The 24,950-nt window shown below is 45.0% G+C and overlaps 1 protein-coding gene and 1 pseudogene across 1 annotated transcript in view; one reads left to right on the forward strand and one right to left on the reverse strand.

The window, feature by feature from the left end:
• The window catches only part of GRIN2B (glutamate ionotropic receptor NMDA type subunit 2B), a 300,853-nt gene that overhangs the window by 60,465 nt on the left and 215,438 nt on the right, over nucleotides 1-24,950 (reverse strand). The gene's annotated exons all lie outside the window — the stretch shown is intronic.
• On the forward strand, nucleotides 5,596-6,567 carry LOC129392165 (40S ribosomal protein S15a-like; annotated as a pseudogene).

Genomic DNA, 24,950 nt, shown 5'->3' on the forward strand with positions numbered 1-24,950 from the left:
CAAGACAGTTCGAAATAAGTAAACAGCTAAAATTAAATAAAATAGGGGCCATTTATGTGGAAGAACAGGTATATTTCAAGCAATTCTTCTTTTAAGGGGGAAAAAGTATGGTGAAAGTATTAAAAATGGGAAAGTTTGTAAAAGTAAATAGAGAAAGAGAAGGCTGAGATTCTGGAAGGAAAAATCTTGAATTCTTTTCTAGGGTGTCTGAACTCGCGTTAGTACATCAGATCGGATATGCAGAGTAGGAGGAAATGAGGTTAACAGGAAATATTTCAGAAAAAATTCAGTGAGAAAAACTGAATGAAAAATTTATAGTCGAGCGTAAAACATGTTCAGGAGGAAGAAAAAAACCTTAAGAAATAATGAAGAAAATGTCTGTAAAGCACTCTGAATTCCTCAGAGGAAAGCACTAAACAAACATCTCCAGCAGCACATTTAACAACAACATCTGTCTGTAAAAAATGCAGTTCCCTGCCACACTAAGTTTCAGAAGATCTCTTGAGACCTGAAATCATCTTTCTCAAGAAAAAAAAAAATCTCTGATTAGTTTTCTCAGGAAAACATGGAGTCATTTTGAGGGTTTCTGGTTGCTTCTCTCAGTACAAGCTGAACCCCTGTTTAGCTGGGGATTTCTCCTCAGAAGGAAGTCTACCTCGCAAATCTACAGTGTGTTACTCCATAAGCTTTCCCTTAGGAAAATTCTAGAACCAATCTGTGGTGACGGGAGACGTCAAAGTCTTCCTTCTGCTAACAGGTTTCTTCCAGGGCCGGCAGTGAAGCTGGCACCCAACAGCACGCTGGGACACACAGGGACGGCACTCCTTCTGGAAGCCCCTGAATCTGTCCCCTTGGTGAGCGTGTCCTCGGGGAGAAGGAGAGGAGTCCAGGCAGGGCACGGCTTCTGTGAAGGCCACCGTAGTCCTTGCCCAGAGATCAGAGGGCATTGCTCTCCCCGGGCAGCCTCTCTCATCTGCAGGCAAAGTCATCTCTCAAGATGCTGGAATGAAAGCCCTTAGCAGAGCCTCTTTAGGCGTCAAAGGTTATTTTCCCCAAGTCAAAGCATCGTTGTTTCTTGCTGGGGATGACATCTGGATCTAACACTAAACGCTTGCAGCTTATCTGACGCCTTCGTCTGACTGTTAGAACGCAAAATTGAAAACTACATGTAATTTCCCTGAGCAAGCCGAAGGGACCAGCAGTCTCTGCCAGGCAGCCCGATCTGCACCCCATCCCGTCCCAAAGTGGTGTCAAGCAGGCAGCTGTCGTGTGCGGGGCATGCCCTGGGGCAGGCCTGAGACTCCTAATAGAACAGAAATCTGAGGAGGGCAGGGCACTCCTGTTTCTCCTCCCCCAAAGCTACACATCTTAGCTCTGAGGATTTTCAAAGGCTAAGTGTCTGATAACACTTCATTTTGTTCAATCTTTATTTTTCTGCGTCCATCCCTCCCCTCCATTCCTCATAAGCAAGTAAATATTCTGGTGTATGACCATCCATTCTCTATATTCATACAAAATACATCTGTGAGTATGTATGTATGAATGTGTTTTTCCAAAGTCGGATGTGTATGTGTGAGTATGTATGTATGTATGTTTGACACCAGGTCATAGTATGCATGTCTCTGCAAATGTGCTTTTCCCACTTAATTATACATCATGGGCTTCCTTCCAACTCAATAGATGGCAGACTTGAGTCCTTTTAATAGCTGCATAGTACTTCCTAACAATGAATGCATTCTAATTTATTCAGTCATATCCCTATTGATAAACATTTAGGATGTTCGCCCCAAATTTAACAAAAACACATACTATTGAATACATATCTTGGTATTTCCAAAGCATCAATTACCAATAATAAAAAAGTAGAATGAAAGGATATTTGTGTTTTCAAACGTGCTTGATGTTGCCAGACTACTTTACCAAAGGTTTAGAGTGACTGAAATTCCCATCAGCAAAGCACAAGAATGTGCCTTGCTCACATTCTCACCAGCACTAGGTTGTTACCCCTATTAAGTGTTCACCAATCTGAAGAATAAAAAATGGTATCTAATTGCTCTAATTTTCATCTCCTCGACTCGTGGTAAACCAGGGCACCCTTGCACGTCTGTTAGAAATCATTTTGATTTCTTTCTTTTACCCTCCAGTCACACCCTTCACCCATTTTGTTGAGTTGCTGGTCTTTCCTATCTACTTGTAGGGAGTTCCTGGTATAGTACGATAGTAACCCTTTATCTGTCAGATGTGCTTGAAATATTTTTCTACTCTAAGATTTGTCCTCTGACTGTTTTTGGTATTTTTTTATGCACAAGATTCTACTTTTACTTCTTTCTGTCAAAGTAAAATATGTCTCTTTTTATACAGAACGCTTGATTTCCCACCCTTACTTTAAAAAAAAGATCTATCCCACTCTCATAGCATTCCTTATTTTAATGTTTGGCAGTGTTATTTACAATACTAATTTAAACGTAGAGCTAGGAATAAACACTAGAAAAACTAAGGTTATACAATGAAATGTGTGTGTTATAAACCTTGACAATGGAAAATAAAATAGCATGTACTAAGAGTCAGGGAATGGGAAGAAGTATAAAAGTACTAAATTTGTTTTAGGTGTGTCTCTAGAGTATAGCATGTGGTTGGCTTTTGCTGTGTAAACCAACCTGAAAGGCTTTTTGTCTTAATACCTAAATTTTGCTCATTTATATTAATTGATGTGATGTATTTGGCTTTGTCTCTGTAATATTTTGGTCTTTACTATTTTTTATTTATTTATTTTTAAGGATAGTTGATTTACAATATTGTGTCCATTTTCAAGTGTACAGCTAAGTAACTCAGTTGGTTTTTCTTAGATTATATTCCATTATAGGTTATTACAAGATGTTGAACATAATTCCTTGTGCTATACAGTAAATCCTTGTTGCTTATCTATTGTATGCAGAGTAGTCTGTATCTGTTAATCCCATACCCCTTATTTGTCCCTTCTTCGCTCCCTCTCCCCTTTGGTAACCAAAAGTTTATTTTCTATGTCTTCTCACAGTGTTCTTTGTTCTTCTTACTTTTTGCACGGAGCTTTGTCTCCACTATGTGTGGTCGACGTGCAGCTTCGTTTCCTGGGCTGCACAGTCTTCTCTCCGTCAGCCCCTCCCACGTTTCTCGAGTGCTCTGCATCCTTCGTAACCCTCCTCAGGCCTCAGCAACACCATGATGCTGCGCTTGTCCACCCCCAGCCAGAGAAGAAGCTCTGTTTGATCCTCCGTAATCATTTTGTGGGTCAACTGCTCCCTTGGGATATTACATTAAAATCTCTGTCTCTGTCTCTGTCTCTGAATGTGTCTTTAAGCACTCGAGGGCAGAGACTATATTATTTACCTCCTTCTGTCCCTGTACTGGCTTGAAACAAGTGTGTTCTCGGTAAATTATTGACTGATGTGTCACTGGGGGACAAATACTTCATACCCTCAGAAAGCCTCCAGTGCTAGATATCAGTCCAGTGCTCTTCCACGGAAAGGCTGTAGTAGGTAAGGGCTGCCTCACCTGCTGCCTCTCTCAGTTCTGCCTCTAGTTTATAGAGTGCCCTGGGCGGACTCAGTTCCACGTGGATGGCTGTACGTACAACGGCACATCTGCTGCGCTCCTTGCCCTAATCACGTGCACCCTCGGTGATGTCTAGATTTGGAAAGCTAGCGTTCTGAAAAATGTGTTAGAAAATAATTTCCATATTCAAATTTGATCCGTGCTGCCTCGACCCTTTACTGCCTTGACACGTACTAAGGTGGGGACCGGTGGCTCTGGGCACACACGCCCGAGGGAGACCCGTCCCGCCACTCTTGCCTGGCACCTGTGTGGGTCTCCCAGCGGCACTGAGATGTCAGTTGTCACCTCAGGCCTCATCTGCTATCCCTGGCTGACCCCTGCCCCTCCGAGAGGGCCCGGGGCTCCCTGGGGGTTGTGCAGACCCACTGCTGCCACTGCCCACAGCCCCCTCTGTGGTCCCCGTTCCCCACGGTTCCTCTCTTCATCCATCCCTGCTCTGGAGAGTGAAGGAATGGAGAAGTGGCGAGCTGGGGTAGAACCTGGGGCCGGGAATGGAAGGCGCTGATTCCCTCGGCACCAGAGAACAGCTGTGGTCATTTCAGATAACACCACGAGCAGAGATGCGATCACATTAGAGTAACTGTGTGTATTCTGGGTCAGGCCCTGTGCCAGGCACTTCACACAGAGTGATGATGGCATTCCGTTGTCACTAGCTCTGCCCACAGTAGAGGCAGAGAAACTGAGGCTCGTTGAGGGTCCAGGACGTCATCCCTGATCTGTTTGACTCTGGAAGCCCGTGTTTCTTGCACTGTGCCACGTGGCCAAGAGAATATTTCTGACCTCTTTACTCCTTCCCCGCCGTGATCCGAGAGAAGAGGGTCTGCTTCAGCTCCACGGCCTCCCTCCAGTCACCTAAGCCTCCCAGAAGCTGGGACTGATGGTTGTGTCTAAAGACTTTACAGCAAGGGTCAGCTGGAGTCCGTGGCGGGGTGGGGGGCACAGGCAGGACGGTAGCAGGAGGAGGCAGGGCACAGACAAGCTGTGTGACCTTTGGTGAGTTATTTCACCTCTGGGCCTGGCGCGCAGCAGTTTTATGCAAAAGCAGCATTTGCTATCTTTTCTCCTCTTCTTCCCCTCGTTGCTGTTACTGTCACTCCTACGACCAACAACAGCAACTCCTCAGTGTGCCTACTTCCCTCCCAGAACCAACTCCAACTTCTCAAACTCTTAACTCGATCTCTTTCAAAATGTCAGACTAAACTCCATGCCATTCTTCCGGTTACATGCAATATTTTCATTCAGGCGCAAATAAAAACAGAGATCACGAGAGTAAAATTGCTACGACCCTTCAAGATTTACCAAAGGCCTTGAACCCAACCAACGCCACCGAGCCAGGTGTTCCTCTCCCATAAACCCCTCCCTGGGGCAAGGTGGATAGATTAGAAAGCGTAGTAATGCTTTTAGGTCAGAGCATATTGTAAATAGTTTGCTCAACAGACTCAACTAAGCTGAAAGATTCAACATGTTTTCCTGAAGTATCTGATGCCTTCCTGGCCCGAGGGTTTGAAATCTCCCAAGCCAACTCCCCATCCTTGGACAGCAATCCTAGGAGTCCATTCTGGGACTCGGACGGGCTCAGTTACCGAGAGCGGAGCCCCATCCACCTTGTCCTCGGATCCACTTTTTTCCCAAAAAGGCCCTCTTCTTGAACATCAAGACTGAGTCCTGGACCATCTCCTCTGGGACATGTGGGACCAGGCAGAGACCTCTGGAACTAAGCAGCACCAAGTCACGTCCCACCTGCTCTGAGTCAACTTCCTCCTGTATCGTGGGCCTCTAGACATGCGTGCAACATGCCCAAGGCTTAGGTTGCTCCAGAACCCAGCTCAGCAGGGCTGGGATGCTGACTGACTGACTTGACTGATGGACGCGGGTGGTGTTACAACCTGCTTCGGGGACTGGGCTACAGGCTTTAGTCACGGACATCGCTCCTCATCAAGTTCCCTTCTCATTGCTAGCTTCATCCTCTGACTGCAAACTGGAAGGATAGAGCACAAGTGCACAATGCCTGAAGGTTCTGAATGTGACTTCCTGGATCTGAGCCCTGGCTTGGCAAGGTCTTCACTGGTATTTACATATGTATGCGTGACTGTATGCATTCACACATTCACTCACTCCACTACTTCATTCTAATTTGTCATCTTAGTTAAATGCAGGGCTTTGAGTCAGAAAGGCCTAAACTGAGTCCTGGCTTTGGTTGTGTGTGACTCTGCAGGGGCTACCTAACCTTTTAAGTTCTGGGGTGTGGATAACTGCTATTTTGTCTACCAACCAGCCATCCTCTGCCTGACCCCCTAACTCACTCTCTCCCCCACCCCTTTTGCTTAGCTCAGTCTCTCCTTTTGTGAACTGCCCCTTCCTCGACTCCAACCACATGGTCCTCTGAGAATGGCCATGTTATTAAATCTCCCAGTCCATCCTCCGACCCAGCTACAGCTGAGGGGCGGGCACCTGACTGGTTGGGTCAGATCCTTGGGATTTTTGGCCTTAGGAACAGAGTGTTAAGTCAGTCTTTCCCCAGTAGCACAAGCTATCATATGGAAAAATCAGAAGCTCTTTCCACCATCTTTCCGTGCCGCCATAGTGGTGCCCGTGAAGGTCCTGGCTGACGCTCTCAAGAGTATCAACAATGCCGAAAAGAGAGGCAGATGACAGGCTCTTATTAGGCCGTGCTCCACAGTCATTGTCAGGTTTCTAACTGTGATGATGAAGCGTGGTTACATTGGCGAATCTGAAATCATCGATGATCACAGGGCGGGGAAAATTGTTGTGAACCTCACAGGCAGGCTAAATAAGTGTGGAGTGTCCAACTCTAGATTTGATGTGCAGCTCAAAGATTTAGAAAAATGGCAGAATAAACTGCTCCCATCCCATCAGTTTGGTTTCATTTTACTGATAACCTCATCTGGCATCATGGACCATGAAGAAGCAAGATGAAAACACACAGGAAGGAAAATCCTTGGACTCTTTTTCTAGGGATGTAATACATACATGCAAATAAAATGCCTCAGAGGGAAAAAACAACAACAGCCCAGAGTCTGTGGGCCGCCATGTTTCACACCCTAGGAGAAAACTGGCCAATGGAGAGAGAAGAATGAAGCCAGTGGCCAGAGGAAAGCATACACAGTGAGACAGTGAGCAAGGTACCTGAGAGTATCAGTGTTCTGGAGGCTCAGCCATGTTCCCATCGTGGGTTCTGGTGAGACAATCCAGTATCCTTATAACAAATGTGCCTTTTGCTTAAGTTCATTCAAGCTGGATATTTATTCTTTATCATCAAAACGGTCCTCATAATGCGCTGTTTATCTCATCTATAAATGGCAATAGATAATAACTGTAACTATCTTCATGAGGTTTTGATGAAAATTAAATGAAATAATGTATCTAAAATGCTTTCGCAAAATGCCCGGAACTTGGGGAGCACTGAGTAAATGATGCTGGTGGTGGTCGGTGTTTATCACCAACTTTCTGTGAACATCTCAGGGGCCAGGAAGTAGGTTGCGTCACCAGGGACAGGCAGATCCCACCGCCATTGCTAAAGAAGCAGCCCCTGCATGGGATCAAGGAGAAGCAGGAGGCTTCCCCTCAAGTTCTCAGGTTCTGGGGTGCAGGCAGGGCCAATCAGCAGAGTTCCTGTTGTCAAGTCCCACAGTGACTTGTGGCTGCATCCCCTTCCGGCCCCCAGGCCTTGGGGAGGTGGGGAGGGGTTACTCGGACAATCACAGGGTCTGCACTTGCAGCCAATCTCACTTGGCAGGTCCAAAGTATACCAAAGTACCTTTGGCCCACTGGCCCGCATGCTAAACTCTGCTGCCAGGCCCCATTATTTCCGTTCCCTCCATCTCCTCTGCTACTCTCCATGGCCCCCTTCCACAAATCCTTTTCCAGGATTAAGAGCTTAGAACCAGAAGGTTCTTATAAGATCCCTATATAGAGGTTTCAAAAGCCAAGCAAGTGGTAGGGACGACATCTGAATCCAGACATTCTAATACCAGAGTCTTCGCTTTTTGCCACCCCTCTATGTTGCCTCAAATATTGGATGAGACACATAAGAACCGTATCAGGCATGCAGTAATAACGTTCAGTAAATGGTACTGATCCAGAATAGCCCACCCGCCCTGTTCCCCGTAGGCAGCCCGTGTGCCTCGGGCCCGCCATAGCATCAGATGTCCTAGAGGCCCAGAGAAGCGGCAGGACAAAAGACACTAAGTGGAAGCGGTGCCACCACCCCGAAAGCACCAACTCGCTGTGCGAGACCTCTGAAAGCCAGAGGTGATTATACTGCTCTTCAAATACTGCTATACTGAACCGCGCTCCCTGCTTGCTCTGCCCTTGGCCTCCTGATGAGTTTCATTACATCGTCCATCATGACCTTTCACTTAATTGTTTTAAATTTATTTTTTATTTATTTACTTTTGGCTGCGTTGGGTCTTCGTTGCTGTGCACAGGCTTTCTCTCGTTGCAGAGAGCGGGGGCCACTCTTCGTCGTGGTGTGCGGGCTTCTCACTGAGGTGGCTTCTCCTGTTGCAGAGTATGGGCCCCAGGCACGCGGGCTTCAGTAGTTGCGTCGTGTGGGCTCAGAAGTTGTGGCTCGCGGGCTCTAGAGCATAGGCTCAGTAGATGTGGCGTGCACGGGCTTAGTTGCTCCGCAGCATGGGGGATCTTCCCGGACCAGGGCTCGAACCCGTGTCCCCTGCATTGGCAGGTGGATTCTTAATCACTGCGCCACCAGGGAAGTCCCCTCTCTGAATTTTAAATGTATTTAATATTTAAAGACAAGGTTATTTGAAAATATGCAAGAATCTACCCATAAATCTTAGATACATAAGGCTAGCACCTGTATCAAGTACATCTCAGGACACTAAGAAAAATGATGCAAATGTTGCACACTGAGTAAACCCACCAAACAAGCAAAATCGGGTTCTCGTGCAAATCTTCAGGAGCTAGAAAAAATGCCCAGGACTGAAGCAGGACCTTATCAGGTGAGGTTGCGGAGAGCTGTTTTCAGCACTGCGGGGTGCTCGTACATGAGAGCCAAAAGGAAAGTAATGGGAGGGATTCTGGAAAAGGAACATATTGCATAAGTGTAATGACAATGTTTCCCAGACCACAAATCTGAATGTAAACTCTGATGATTATGACTGTGTTTTCAGGGACAATGAAGCGGCATAGTTGAGAGCGTGATCAGCCAGGAAATCCAAGGCCTAAGGTTGTGAATACATATGAAAAGAAACAAGGCATAAACATCGATAAGGCCCATAAAAATAACTGAGGCAATAAGGGAACACAAATAGAAGAGATCAAAGTCACTGAAAATGCATTAAAGTTTAAAAAGACTAGACCACAGATAAAAGAAAAAAATCAGGAAGATGTGTGTCCAAGAAGGTCCCTTGTAGAAGTCATAGAACAGTGTGCTCACACCTCACTAAGGCCATGCAAAAGAGGAATAAATTCCTAATAAGGACACTCTAAGACTGTCCGGGGTCTACCACCCCTCCTTAGCCAGAAAAGGTCCATTTTGTGGACAGGCATACACTTGTTAAGTATGTAGAAAATAGTTTTTTTCCAGAATATTCTGGACTACGCTATCCCAAACTAGGATATCTAAAGTCATTCCTTTTCTCACTGAAGTGCCTTCCCCCAGCCTTGCAGGGTGGAAATGGCAGGAAAGGATCTCAGTCTGGCCTCCATTCTCAGATATTCTATCTCTTGCCTGGATTTCTGGATTACTCCTAGCTGGTCCCTGGCGCCCTCCAGTCTTATCTTCCTCCAGTTCATCCTCTTCTTGGCCCCAGATTTCTTAAAATACAGATCTGACCCCATCCCGACTCTTCTCAAAGCCTGTCAGTGACTCCTCATTCACCTACAGAAAAGTACCCAACCTCCTTGGGAGAGGACACATTTGTTCCCCATACTTTCACTTTATCTTTCCCGTTCCTACCCACCCACCCTCCCTCCCTCTCTCTCTCTCTCTCTCTCTCTCTCTCTCTCTGTCTTTCCTGCCTTCCGGCTTTCTTTTTGGGTTATGTCTTCAGATTTCCTAGCCTTTCACTCTGACAATAGCACACTACTCTCTTTCTTACCTAATGCCTTCACTCAAGCTGTAATTCTCCATTTTAAACGCCTGCTCTTCTGGATGAAACCCACTCAACCTTCAGGATTCAGCTCATATGGTATCAAGAAGCCTTTTCTCACCACACCCCCAGGCTGGGTTAAGGGGTTAGGTATCCCTCTTTGGTACTCCCCAAATACCCTATATTTGGGGTTTTTGACGGAGGTGCAAACCTCCGTCACTGAACTTGCCATACGACACTATATTCAATTGCTCGTGTGTCTGGTCTGCTCCAGTAGACTATGAGTTCCTCAGTGGCAGAGACTAAATATTATTTCTTTTTTCCCAAATGCTCAGCATAGAGAGTAGTACCACAATGGGCACTTAGTATTACTAGGTTAGTGGAATAAATGAATGAATGGGATTTCAAAAGGAGAATCTGCTCTTGGCAGCTAATAATGGCTAACGGTGATTCGACTACTAATACTGACTAATATTTATTGAGCATTTTACTATATGTTAGGGACTATGCTAAGCAATGAACGTGGATTATCAAATTTAATTCTCATTATAGTCTTATAAGGTGGATATTATTTTTTACACCCATTTACGGTAGTTTATTGTATTAGTGGTACCCAATAAATCATATGTCTCAGTAGCCATGCCCTTGTGACTCGCTTTGACCAAAAGGACAGCAAAAAGTGTGACACACGTAGAGACTTGATGATTGACAGTGCAAAGGGCCTTGCCTTCTTGGCATGTTGGCTGACAACTCCGAAAAACCTTGGGCCAGCCTCCCTGAGGACAAGCAAACTGCAGAATGAGGTCCAGCTGATAGCCAGTAGCAACAGTTAGACACACGAGTGAGGCCATTATGGATTACCCACCCTTGGTCGGGCCACCAGATGACTACATCAGCTGAGTGTTCCCATGTGAGACCAACCGAAGGACCACCCAGCTTATCCCAACTCAGACTGTCCCAAAGAATAACGAGTAATAAAATGGTAGTTGTTTCAGGTCACTAGGTTTTGGGGTGCTTGTTACATAGCAGAGGTTAACTGAAGTATGTCAGAAAAGGCTCGGGAAAAGGCTCTGTGTAGCTGGCAAAACCAATGAAGAAGATAGAAGCAAGAAGAAAGACATATGGAGATAGAATTAAAAGACAAAATAGCACAAAGTCCTTGAGCGCACTTTAACATAAATAAGTACAGTGCCGACGTAAGTCCTTCTTAATTGTAGTACTGTTGAAATAGTGCTAAACATAGAGATGGAAATCCTAGATTTCAGGCCCAGCCCTACTCCTGACAAGTCCTGTGAATGTGACAAATTGCTTAACCTCTTGGACTCTGTTTCCTTATCAGCAATGTGGGAAGTCACGTATATATGTTTACAGGTATATTCTACTTCTGCTAATCTTACAGGGTTGGTAGAAGAATCCAATGTATACAACAAATTGTCCAAATGTAAGTATTAATGTTGTTGAATTAGTTAATAACTTTGGTTCACAACAATGACTAACACGAGCGGGTGGGACAGTGAGGAAATTCTGAAGTTAAACAGTCACCATGTTCCCATGTATCAAATAATATTTCTCTAATAGGTATTTCAACACCTTTCATATCAGTGGTATCTTACCATTTTCTTGGAGAAGGTGCTCTTGAGATATCTCGTATAACTCTTTTCCTTTTCTCCCCAGTGTTTATGATCTAGTTTTACGCCATCCACTGAAGGCCAGGGGGATACCTGGTCTCAGAGTAAGCGCACTGGGCCAGGAGTGTGGACACCTGCTCGGCCTCTGGCTCTAACCAGCTGTAGGACCTTGGCCCTTACTTTCCTGAGCCGGATTCTCTATCTGTAAAATGTGAGGGTAACAACATTTACCAAAACCCCCCCAAAGGGGCTCAGGAGCGACAAATGTGATGATGTGCGTGGACATGTCTTGAAACTGACTCTTCCCTGCACAGAGTCAAGGTGGTATCAGGCAGAAAATACCCTTGATGTTTAAAGGTATTAACTTACTTAGAGGTATTTAAACTGAGGATATGCCAGACACTGGCCTAAGTGGTAGGTTTTGCAGGGGAAAAATGGGGAAACTGACCTTTTGAGAGGCCAGGTCATTTGCCTGTGGTCACATAAATAATTAAAAAATGGCTGAATTGGAGTCAAATCCTTGTCTGCCTCCCTCTAAAGCTTGGGCCTCTTGTATAGTTCTGGGCAGCCTCCAAATGAAAACTCCTCAGCCCCTAGGAAAGCAAAATTATTGGCCAGGTTGTTTACCATTAAATGGGGTCACCAGCTTGCGGCTAAAGAAACAGATGTTGAAAAAAGTGCTGGGGGAGAAAAGGCCTGTTTACAAACACAGCTTAATTAATTAGTCAACTCAGACAAGGCAGAAGAGGCGGGTTTCCAGATGCCTGACATGGAGGATGAATTAGCGGAGAGGCACCAGTCCCTGGCCCTCGATTTCTGTCCAAAGCACGTGGTGGGATTAAATGACTAAACTGCCTCAGTGCCCCTCACCTAACTCGACTAAAGCCACTTGACTGGAAAAAAAAAAAGCCACCTCATTGAGAATGACAACCGAATTGAAAAGGCTCCACCAACTAAAGCTTCAAGGGCAGTCCAAAAAAAAAAGTAGTTTCCAGTGTTTCTAATTCAAGTTACAAATGGTCAGAATAAAATTAAAGTGATGTTAGGTTGTACCCCACTAGCACTTGGAAATTCCAAATCTGTACCTACTCAGGTAAATAAAATGGAAACCCTCTAATTCCTAGCAGGCAAAGCCACCAGCTTCACTGCCACTCTCTTCATGGTTGCAATGGAAGTGTGTTTGGGAAAAGCCAAAGCACGCAGACCACTGCTTCCATTTTCTAATTCATTTTGCTTATTTAAAGGATAAAGGATTATTTAGGAAAGAGAGATTTACTGTACTCACCTGAGTTACGGTAAATATAAAGTACAACCATCCCTTGATCTCCACGGGGTACTGGTTCCAGGACTGTCCCTCCCACCACCAAGGTACCAAAATCCAGGGATGCTCAGATGCTCAAGTCCCTTATATAAAATAAAATAGTACAGTCAGCACTCATATCCTCGGATATGGAAGGCCAACTGCATGTGTGAAATCTTTCGGGATCACAGCAAAATGGGGTTGGACCAGCCTAGGGGAATAAATAATACGGAGTCAATATTAAACGAAATGTGTACTGTTCCAGCTCTAGTGTGACTTTATGAGTCAAAGTCACTTTCCAGGAATGGGTCCCTTCTCTGCTTCCACGGTTAACATTTCCTAGGGGTTCTAAAAGCGCTCCTAATTCGCTGTTTATGTTTTTGTCAGTGAATTTCCATGTATTCTGCAGTTGTTTGGGACTTGTCCTCTGCCCAGTTAAGCAGAGGAAGTTAATGAGGTATGCAGTGACTCCGTGCCACCCAGCAAATAGAATACAAAGTGTACAGGGAGACGTCAGTGAAGGGCCAGGGCAAAGAGTCAAGGGAGGCTTGAGGGTTGGGTCTGGGCAGAGGGTGGAGGGACAGAGAGGCCAGGTGAGACTCCACATTTGTGGCGGGGGGAGCTAAACAAGGACTCCTAGATCTGGACGTGGTCTAGACAGAGTCAGTCGTTTTTCAACCACGCTGTATATTAGAATCACCTGTAAAGCTATCAAAATGCCGATTCCTGGGTCCTGTCCCCACCCCCACTCTTGGAATTGCAGGATGTAGTCTAAACAACAGTATTATAAACAAAATCTCCCCAGGTGATTCTCATGGGCGGCAGGATGGAGGACCACTCATCTGTGGTGACCTCTTCATTTTACTAAAGGCGAAACGAGGGAAAAAATATGCGGAAGCAGAAGAGAGGGCCACTGGGGGCCAGGGGTGGAAGGTGACATTTCACTGAGCTGCCCTGAGCGGCTTCGCTCTGGCTTTACACGGAAGGAATTTCTCACGGCCCGGCATCCTTCACCTCGTCAGGCTGTCGCACTCGGGCCCATTCGCAGGTTCCTTTGTTAACATGAAGTGAGGCTGAGGGGATTTGGGCCAGTGGTGCTCTAAGTGTGGCCCCCACACCAGCCGCATCAGCATCCCTTGGGAGCTTGTTAGAAATGCACGTTCCCAGGCTCCACCCCAGAGCCTGTAAATCGGCAACTGTGGGAGTAGGACCCAGAAATCTGGGTTTTAACATACCTGAGGCACACTGAAGTTTGAGAACCACTGGTTTAGACCATCGTTTTTCAAACTTGGGTCTTTAGAGGCAGGAAGTAGAGTGGGTGGGGATGGTACTAAGAGGTTCGTGAGGACACTGGCCGCTGCAACTGAGGATGAAGGATGGGGTTTTCTTCTAAGGAATCAAGGACCCCCGGGTAAAACATCCCTGTCCACAATGAAGGTTTTAATATTTACCATGTGTCACCTGCCTGGCTACAGCTAACTGGTGGAAATAAAGTGCCTTTTCTTCCCTCCAAGAGATGTGAGGCCAAACTGATACATTCCTGCTTTGAAAAAGTTCCATCTTTGCCTACGATAGGGGTTATTTCAGAACCCTACCTGGTCTTAACTTTAATATTTCTATTTCAACTCTTGATTATGTTTCATAATAGATAAGAAAATTCACATAATAGTAAAAAAAAAAAAATTAACATTTTCTTTGCCTGCAGAACGTATTCACGACTCACACCCAGCACACCCAGCGACACAAGCACCCACCCCCAAACCCTCCCCCACTTGTTTCTCATTCTCCCTTGGCTCTGGGCCCTTCTCATCGCCTACCACACAGCTGTTGACAAGAGGAATATGCTGAGATGATGGAAGAGCCGGGTCACAGCAGATAATCCATTTATGGATAACAAAAAATGTGTGTCACACTTCGCTGACCATGTCAGTTCTGAGCTGCTATATGTACAGAAGAGATCCTTCATTCCCAAGATGGATTTCAAAGGAAAATGAAAAATGCATATGATTTGGCCATGTTCCTACTCATGTTTTAACTCATCCTAGAATAAAAGGTAGAGAGAAGCTCTCTGACCAGCAACTCTTTATTGATCACGTGGGCTGTGCTAGGCTCTGTGTGAGACTCCCTGCAGGGGACACAGAAGGCACTGACACAGACTCTGCTTTCCAGACGCTTAGTCGTGCCTCGGTATCCACTGGGAATCGGTTCTAGGACCAGCCAAGGATACCATATCTATGAATGCTCAGGTCCCAGAGTTGGTCCTCTGTATCTGTGGGTTCCACATCCATGGATTCAACCAACCCCACTTGGTTGGATTCAATCCTGGTTGACTCTGAGGATGCAGAAGCCGTAGACACAGAGGGCGGACTGTGTAATAAAATGGAGAAGAAAGAAATACACATACTGAAAACTGTCTCACAACATCTGGTGGATCGGCTATGGTGGGCTAACTGCCGTAGCAAATAGTCTGTGAAATGTATTATAAGTCCAACGCAATAGAATTTTATTTCAAGTTCATGTAACTGCACTGAGGTGGCCAGGGCAGCCTCCTCCATGTAGTTATTTGGGGACCCAGGCCAGTGGAGACTTCCACCTTCATCACGAGGCTTTCAAGGTCCCCACGGAGGTGTTTCCATTCCGGCTAGACAGAGACAGGAGGAGCAGAGTTGAGCTTGTGTGGGAGGATTTTACGGCACCCATCACTTCTAGCCGTTGCATCGTCTAGCCGTCAGTCATATGGCCACACCTGATTGTAAGAGAAGCTGGGAAACAGAGTCCAGCTGTAAACCCCAAGATGAAGCACAAACACATTTTGGTAAAAAGCTACAGCTTCTGCCATACTAAGCATGGTTGGAGGGTGTGTGAGGCTCGGTGGGGAGGGAGATTGGTAATAGCTTTCTCTATACATGTTGGTCTTGTTTGGCTGTTTCCCATTATCGAGTTTTACTTTTGTAATTTTTGAAGATGCCGTTATCTGTACTTATGGTTACTTCCTTGATCTTCCTAGAGCGCTAGGGAATACTAGACAGGACAGTCCACTCCAGGGATGAGTGTTATTGGAAGGAGAAATTGAGCAAGAGAGGAGTAGCAACACTCAAATGATGCTACTTTGACGTCTTTCTGTCCCTCCTTTTAGCCAGTAATTCACTGCTTAATGCCAATGCATGAAAACCACTTCAGTGCTGGCACTTACCAGGAAGTGATGGATTTCACTCAGAGGCCTGGGCCAAGAGAGGTCCAGGAAGGCAGGACACCGAATGAATGTTTGTTCTGGGGTCTGATGGGATATGAATGCTGAAAGGAGATTTTAAAATACAGAGTGTAGGGCTTCCCTGGTGGCGCAGTGGTTGAGAGTCCGCCTGCCGATGCATGGGACGCGGGTTCGTGCCCCGGTCCGGGAAGATCCCACGTGCCGCGGAGCGGCTGGGCCCGTGAGCCATGGCCGCTGAGCCTGCGTGTCTGGAGCCTGTGCTCGTGCCGCGGAGCGGCTGGGCCCGTGAGCCGTGGCCGCTGAGCCTGCGTGTCTGGAGCCTGTGCTCCGCAACGGGAGAGGCCACAACAGTGAGAGGCCCGCGTACCGGGAAAAAAAAAATACAGAGTGTAGAGGAATATGAGAAAAAAAACATCTCTTCACATGGAGAAAAGCAGGATATGGTGAAAGAGTCTGCAGTACTGAAGAGGCACTGGAAACGGAGAGAGGGCCATTTGCATTTTTTCCTGTTTTCTACAAAGAAGGGAAATCAATAGACCCTCCTTACGAGCTCCCTCTGGGCAAAGAGCAGATACCTATCTCATTTCCCCCCCTCACTACCCTGCCAGCACTTTCCCCGACACCATTTTATTAGCTCAGGGCACTGAGAGGGACAGAGGAAGATGGAAAAGCAGCACACATCTGGACTTACAGCCCCCCTCTGCTGTCTGCGAAGATAATTATCTAATTGGAATTAACAGACACTCAGCGTCTGTTGGAAACACCAGACGTAAGGAGTCACCAAAAGGTTGAGTGTGGGCACAGAAGGACTGGCAAACACGTGAACCTGGCCTCTTTAACTCGGTGCCCTGAATCTGGCCGCCTGCTTGCTTTAAGTAAGACATTCTGCTTCACGTAGACACTTAGTGGCAGGGAGGACAGGAGTATGCGTTAGATGTCCCATGCATTATGCTGGGAAAGGTATTTTACACCTCTGGCATTTGATGGTGGAAACATAAGCTCAGGAAAAACTTTCATATATTGATAGCTGTAGTTAGAATACAGGTTTTTGTTCTTTAACTCATTCATTCATCCATTCACTCACTCAACAAATATATACCACTCAGGAGACAGGCACTCTTCTAGCTGCTGGGGATAAAGGTGAACAATCCAGTCCCTGGCCTCCAGAAGTTTACATTTCAGTGAGGAAGAAAGACAGTTAGCAAATATATAATAAAATGTCAGCTGGAGAGAACTGCTATTAAGAAAATTAAATGTGGGAAAGAGGATGGCATGTGATGGGGCTTAGACAGGGGGGTCAGGGAGGTCTTCTCCAAAGAGGTGGCATTTGAGCAGAGACCTGAATGAAGTGAGGGTCCTGGGAATATCTGAAGGAGGAGGATTTCAGGTAGAAGAGTGCAAGGGCAAAGATCTTGCAATGGCACCTTCCTTGGAGTGTTTAAGGGACAGCAAGTCGGCCAGTATGGCAGGAGCTGGGGAATCCAAGGGAAGAGTGGCAGGAAATGAGTCTGGAGGGGTCGGGGGCAGACAGACCAGGTAATGAGGCTTTGGATGATCTGTGTTTGATGAAAAGCTGTTGCAGGTTTGTGAGCAAATCACTGACACGAACTGTTATGTTCTGAAAGTACTGCTTTGGCTGCTACGCAGAGAATTGACTATGGGCAGCAAGAGAAGATACAGAAGTCAAGTAAGGAGATGATAGTGACTTTGACCATGGTGGTGATAATAGAGGGGGTGTGAAGTGGTTAGTTTCAGGATATGTTTGGAAGATAGAGATGACAGGATTTGCTGACAAATTTGATATTGGATGGAGAGAAAGATAACTCCGAGGTTTGGGGCCTGGGCCATGGGTGAATGGTGATGCCATCTACCGAGACCCCGTACAGAACAGTGAATAGGCTGCAGCCAATGCAGACGTGGGTGCCAGGAGGACTGAGATTAATACCCAGATCTGCTATTTATGAGCCATGTGATCTCAGGAAGTTCTCTCTGTATCTCAGTCTTTCCTCTGTGTAATGGGGATGTTAAAACTACTGACCACATAGGGCTGTTATACAATACCTGTAAAGCACCTAGAACAGAGTCTGGAGTATAGGAAGCTCTCAACAAATACTGGCTACGACAAGAAGCATGGAGAGTGGGAAGCAGACTCATAGAAAAAAATCAAGAGCTTGATTTGGGACAGGTAAGTTTGAGTCCCCTCTCAGACATCCCAGTAGAAATGTCAGTGAGCAAGCAGGCGTAAGAGTCTGAGTTCAGGTGAGAGTTCCAGACTGGAGATATAAATTTGGGAGATATCCACACATAGAAGATTTTGCAGGTCAAGGGGTTGGATAGTATAAGCTTGCCCTTCCCAAGCAAACACAGCCCATGGACTGTAGCCACCAGGGAGAACAGTATGGAGGTTCCTTAAAAAACTAAAAACAGAGTTACCACATGATCCTGCAATCCCACTCCTGGGCGTATATCTGGAGAAAACTTTAATTTGAAAAGATACATGCACCCTTATGTTCCTAGCAGCACTATTTACAATAGCCAAGACATGGAAGCAACCTAAATGTCCACCAACAGATGAATGGATAAAGATGATGTGGTATGTATACACACACACACACACACACACACACACACACACACTGGAATATTGCTCAGCCATAAAAAAAGAATGAAATAATGCCATTTGCAGCAACATGCATGGACCCAGAGATTATCATATTAAGTGAAGTAAGTCAGACGAAGACAAATATCATACGATATCACTTATACGTGGAATCTAAAACATGATACAAATGAACTTATTTACGAAAGAGAAATATACTCACAGACATGGAAAACAAACGAATGGTTACCAAAGGGGATAGCAGAGGGTGGGGAGGGATAAATTAGGAGTTTGGGGTTAACGTATGCACAGTACTATATATAAAATAGGTAAACAACAAGGACCTACTGTACAGCACAGGGAAACATACTCAATATCTTGTAATAACCTATAATGAGAAAGAATCTGAAAAAGAATACATACATACATATGTATATACACACACATATATATACATATATACGTATGTATGTGTTCTTTTTCAGATTCCTTTTCATATATATGCATACATATATATGTGTATATGTATGGTATACATATGTGTGTATATATACATATATGTATGTATAACTGAATCACTTTGCTGTACACTTGAAACTAACACAACATTGTAAATTAACTCTACTTCAATAAAAAAAAATACAGACCATGGACAAGAAATTAATGTGTTCTGAAAGCTAACAAGGAAAGGCAGGACAGCAGAGTAATGCACAAGAAGAGGTGCTTACTTAGACCTGGGGGACAGGGACTGTTCCTCTGAGCTACTGAGGTTTAAGTTGAAACCTTGAGGGAGAACTTCCATTCATAACTATGCTCCCTGCTCTTCTTTGTCTATTTTTGGTCAAAACACTCATGGCCCATATTGAGCAGATTTAAAAAGATACGTGTATAGAAAAGGACAATGACAAATGCATCTATGTACGTTTCCTTAGGAAAAACATCAGTTGGTCTTCTTCAATGAGATGTTCCGTCTTCAGTAAAGTTTTGGCATTTACCAGTGAAAGGAAATGTCAGAATTTCCATACATTTTGCATTTGCAGCAAGAAATCGCTCACGGCTTAGTCAGCATTTTCTTAAAACGATAACGATAATCACGACACACAGCCTTACCTAAGCTAACAAACCGTTATCCTTCATAACCTAAGCATCAATGGGGCCCTGATGAAAAGGTTTACTAGCTTTCCTCCCTGTTTAGGACATTAGGCCCTTAATATACACATAGAAGCTGTATATATTAAGATGCCTGTTCACACAGTCCACCAAATATTTCAATACTCTTTTCGCTTTCCCTTCTACTTTGGGTGCCAAATCACTAAAGTCCATGCTGCATCAGTAAATTGTTTAACTCAAGCAGAGCTTGGTTAAGAGTCTAGGCCAAAATAATGTCACTGACCTGTGAATAATTGTGCAGGCCTGACCGGCAAAGGGGATTTAAAAGACACAAGATTGGATTTCCCACTGAAGTGGAAAGGAAGAGGCTTCTACTCTTCAGAGAGACCTGCTGTCATTTTTCCACTGTCCCAGATGGTGAGAGTTATATACTCCTTGACCTGAGCCAAAGACGACGTAAGAGAAAACAAAGGGATAAACAATATCTGCTCAAAGAAACTGAGCAAAAGCCTATCTCCAATGGCTTAAGTACAAGACAAACTTTGCAGACAAGGACGCCTCGCCTGACCCTGTTTTCTACACTATGGTTTACAAGGTAACTGAAAAAAAATCTCATAAGAGACTAGTTCAAGGTATCCCACAATACCTGGAAATGACAATACTAGATTTAAAGGACTCTGAACGCAGTGATTTTTTTTTTCTTTTTTTGGTAAGGATAAACCAAGGCCAAGCTATGTCCACATGCGTACGTAGTACACGCGGAATGAACGTGGACGGACAGGTACTGGCAGAGGCGATCACTGGGCATTGGCCACTGATCAGAGAAAGTAACATCTTGGGGGAACAGCCATGCCTGCCAAAGAGAATCAGAGCTGCGGATCATAGTTTTCAATCTAGCCCTCTGTCAACAGCACAAGAAAGGGTCTTCTTAATTTGCAAGTTAAACACGTCTCCAGAGTGCAGGAGTCCATCTCTGTTTATGGAAGGGTGCTTGAGCTCTCATTTCAGAATGGTCTGTCTTAATAATGCAAGTAACAGAGTACAGATGTCAGCCTTTAACACTGAAGAAGCACTTGGCAAATGAGAGTGGAGGGAGTTTCTAGTAAGTCACATCATGTAGAGAACGGTGCACTCCCAGTGACCTCAGTACGGCGAGCCCCATCCTACCCCTGTCTATGGAAATGGGATGGCTCTGAATTTTCTGGGCATAGAACATGACTCCTCTTCTCACCCTACTCTTGGCTCCCCTGCATATGACAGCCTACGGCGAAGATGAGGCATTCCCTTCCCCTTTGTTTACCCCGTGGGAAGGAAACAGGAAATGAAAGATAACATGTATGGAATACCTCCAATCTCCCAGTCTCTGAGGAAGGTCTACATACCCAGCTAGGGAAGTTATATTTTCTCCTTTTTACTGAGGAGAGAACTGATGTTCAGGAACGCTGAGTAACCTGCCCAAGGTCATCGAGCCAAAAGTTGCAGCGTCAAGATTCGAACCCACTTGTCTCTCCCAAAGCCACATTCTTTCCAGGGGAGGCAGTCTGGTCCTGACCACGCCTGTCCTACTCAAGGTCCCAGCAAAATTGCAGGAACAATGCTTTTTGATTCATACACTGTGGCAACCGGTCAGCAACAGACCCTAGTGCCAGAGAGCGCCTTGCTCAGGTCATAAAAATGAAAAGGTTTTGCAGTGGCAGAGGCAGTAAAAGCTGTCACAGTGCCCGCAGACAAGGAGGAGGTTGCCCTAATACCAGCCACATCCTGTGGTTTTGGGCAGTCACGGCATTAATGGCTTTTTCATACCTGATGACCATTAACAGGTCACTTCTCAATGTCCAATGTCCCATTTCCTTTCAAGTTCCCACACGTGTTCCATTTACTGTCCTTTTAATCATTCTCTTATTTTCCAACAGACACTCACCAGGTTCTCTTAAATTCCTGTGGAGTCTGCAGTTTTCAACAGGATCCAGTCCTCCGGGAAGATTGGAAAAGTACAGTACGTCTTGGAAGAAAGATGCCTCGATCAACACTTAGAACGCGCTTGTCAGACACACGCCGCGTCCTCTGCTGGGGTTTCACACTCCCCCCCCCTCCTCATTTCGCTGCGGCCTCCTTTCCCTTCATTTCTTACCTATTTCTCCCTTCCATTGCTCCTTCTATTTTTCCCTTCTCATTTTCCTCTACTCATTTTCTCTTTCCATCGCTCTCCCTTTCACTTAAATTGCCCATGTTCTTTTCTTCACCTTTCCTCTTCCTTTTATATTTTTAGAGGCCAATCAGTTCAGTTTGAAAAACACAGGTGTTGATGTCACACAAACCTGGTTCAAAAGCTGATTCTTACACATAGTGTGCCCTCGGACGAGTAACCATCCTGCGCCTTCCTTCCGTCTCCCCATCTGCAAAGGACAATTACCAACTGTATTCATGGCTAGATCTGAATATTAAATGAGATCATCTGTGTCAATTCAGTTCAGGGCTTTGTGTGGAAGTAGGACAATCCCCCCCGACTTCTGCCCCGTCTCCCGTCCTGCTGTCGTGAATCCTACCTTCTCTCCGTTCCTCTCCTAGCTGTCGTCTCTGGTCCTGGCTCAGCATCCAGCTCATCTCACCCCCTCACTGTGATACGGTTTCCCTTTGGCTGCCTTCTCCTCGCGGTCCACACCCCTCTATTCTGAGCCATCCTTGTGTGGAAATAATTAGACATCACAGAATATTGCACACAGACACAACATTCCGGCACCTCAGCGACATGCTGATTTTAAAGAACAGTAAGAACAACAATATTAAACATTTCCGGACCATTCTGAATCATCTACGAAGAATGAGGAGCTTAGGACCAAAGAATGGCCAGGTTGCCCTGTGCCTCCGGGAACCAGACGTGTGACTGAGAAGGAGCCTACCTCATAGCACCCTCATTACCTGCCCAGACAACGAAGAGGACGATATTTTTTAAATTGAAAGTTTTCAAAATTTGTGAGTAATATTAACCCCTGGCTCTTAGATTACTTTCTGGTGGACATAACTCTGATCTAAGGAGAACAATTTAGGAGGTAAACCTTCCACAAAAACTCCGGACTCACAGCTCTCCTTTCCATACAACATAGGACCCCACTCAGAGACACTGGCTTGCATCGCTGCATACGGTGACCTCTGCTACGTAACGGCATCGTGTTTATTTCCAGGCCTCTGTAGCCCATGCAACTTTTGGTAGTTCTCAGCCTGACCTGCCATTTCCGTGTCTCAGACTTTTCTTGTCTTTATTTTCTCCGAGTCCTCGATTTCCCTCTACCCTTGTCTCAACTGAACTTCATCCTGTTAGTTTCTGATCACTTGTCCAATTTGTTGAGGTCATTTCCAATTCTAATCGCATCCCCCAAGGCTTTAGCCTCCACTTGAGATTCAACCTCATCCGTGAACTGAATGAGTATGCTGTTGCTGCGTCCAAGTCATTGATGACAGTCTTAACTAGAAGTGGATCCAGGACTGGGCCCCGTGCAACACCATTTTTACGTGTTTACTTGTCAGAAGAAATGTACGTGCAGGTGCCTTAATGATATTTAGAGAACATCAGCTTCTCTTCTCTTCAGAATCTAGGGTTATTTGGGTAGAATTTGTGACATTTTTGGCATTTCAAGTCTGTAGTTCCTTACAAGCCAAATTAAATAATCGAAGTCACTGCTCAAAACATAACTTTCTTTCTTTAACAAAGTCTCAGTAGTTTGAATATAAAAGTCAGTACCTATTTTCACTATTCTTCCCTGGGAATCAGTGAAGAATCATATGCACCCTCAGCCTTGATGAGGGGGCACCGGGAGGGGAGGGCAAGGCCCTGGCTTTCAGTTCTATCTTTGCCATTCAGCGTATGACCTTGGGTGAGTCACCTAACCTTTGTCAGCCTGGACCGTATCCTCATCAGTAAATGCCTCCCAGTCCAAGAGGCTGTGATTCTCTCGTGATGAAGGGCCTAATTATTCTCAGTGACAAATTGCTACACACATTCTTTGATTATAAGCTTTTCCCATGACACTTATATATGATGTTACAACTCTGAATACATTTAAGAAGTAAGAGTTACATTAGCTCTACCCATCATCTGGAATTTATTTGCCAAAAATGCATGTTTATCTGCTTAGGCGTGACTTCTCCGTGCATTCTCAAATACTTGAATGTTAGGTATGTGTGAGGTGCCCTGACGCTTGTCATTTCCTTGTGATATCACTAACAACCAATATTCTCTTGCAGAATTCTCACTTGAAGAACGAGGAAACCGAGGCCCAGACTGGTTTAGTGACTGTGTAGGGCAACAGAGCTTGCTTGTGGTGAAGTTCGGGCTTGAACTTGGGTTTTGGGGTACAGAGTTCTGTACTCTTTCCATATGGCATGCTCCCCTTCCACCTAAATTATTGTTCAAACTCAGCACAGTATATGCTCTAAAAGAAAATACCATCAATTATTTCAGCAATCAACTAAAATGCCTCCCCACGCAATGGAGGACCACCTCTTTTTCAATGATGAATGATCATCAGCTCAGCTGCTGGAGACAAAAGTAATTCGAAATTTCTTACACTAGGGATAGGTCAATTATTTTCTTTAAGATATTTATTTGGCTCTAAATTAATTCCAAATTTCTTACACTAGGCATAGGTCAATTATTTTCTTTAAGATATTTGGCTCCAAGTCTGGAAACAATCAATGTTTTAAAAGTCAAATTCTTGGTACTAATTTCTTCACAGAAATAAACAATTTCCTCCTTCTTCTCCCCGACTCCCTTTTCCTCCTCCTTCTCCTCCTCCTCCTCTTTCTTTTAAGCCCAGGGCTTAAGTTTTCTTTTTCCTTTTCCTTTTTCCCACTTGATACTAGATTCGGCCTCCAGGTAGGAGGAATGACGTCAACAGCCCCCTTTCCTGACCTTCCTTAACATTTCTACCCTCCGACTCACTGATTTCTCTGATTCACTTGAATTTTTCTGCAAGACAAGTTCCACACAAATAAATATTTAAACAGCAGGGAAGAAGGTGGGGGGCATCTAAAGACCTGGTTGTGGAGTCTGGGGAAGAGTAAAAAGAAAGACGTATATTTGAAAGGAATGATTAGAAGAAACTTGAAAGCATCATTTCACCTCAGAAATTTGTATTCTTCTAGTCAGTCACCTTAAGACACTGGAAGTTGTTTTTTTTTAATCCCCCAAACAATTCTCACTAATAAACAAGGGAGCAGTCTGCAATGCTTGCTCCACGGAACAAAAAACAAGAACCTGAAACAGCAGTAAATCAAGAGAGGTTAATGATTAAGTTCCTCTCCCTGAAATTACAAAAAAAAAATCCAAAGAAATACACGTAACGTTTCTAATGAGAGGCTTGTGAACAGAAGCATCTGCCCTCTCCTTGCTGAGACCTTCCTTTATTACCCATTTTTCCTCCTCCAACTCTATCCATTG

The sequence above is a fragment of the Physeter macrocephalus genome, chromosome 6 (genome assembly GCF_002837175.3).
Source record: "Physeter macrocephalus isolate SW-GA chromosome 6, ASM283717v5, whole genome shotgun sequence".
Classification (NCBI taxonomy): Eukaryota; Metazoa; Chordata; class Mammalia; order Artiodactyla; family Physeteridae; genus Physeter; species Physeter macrocephalus.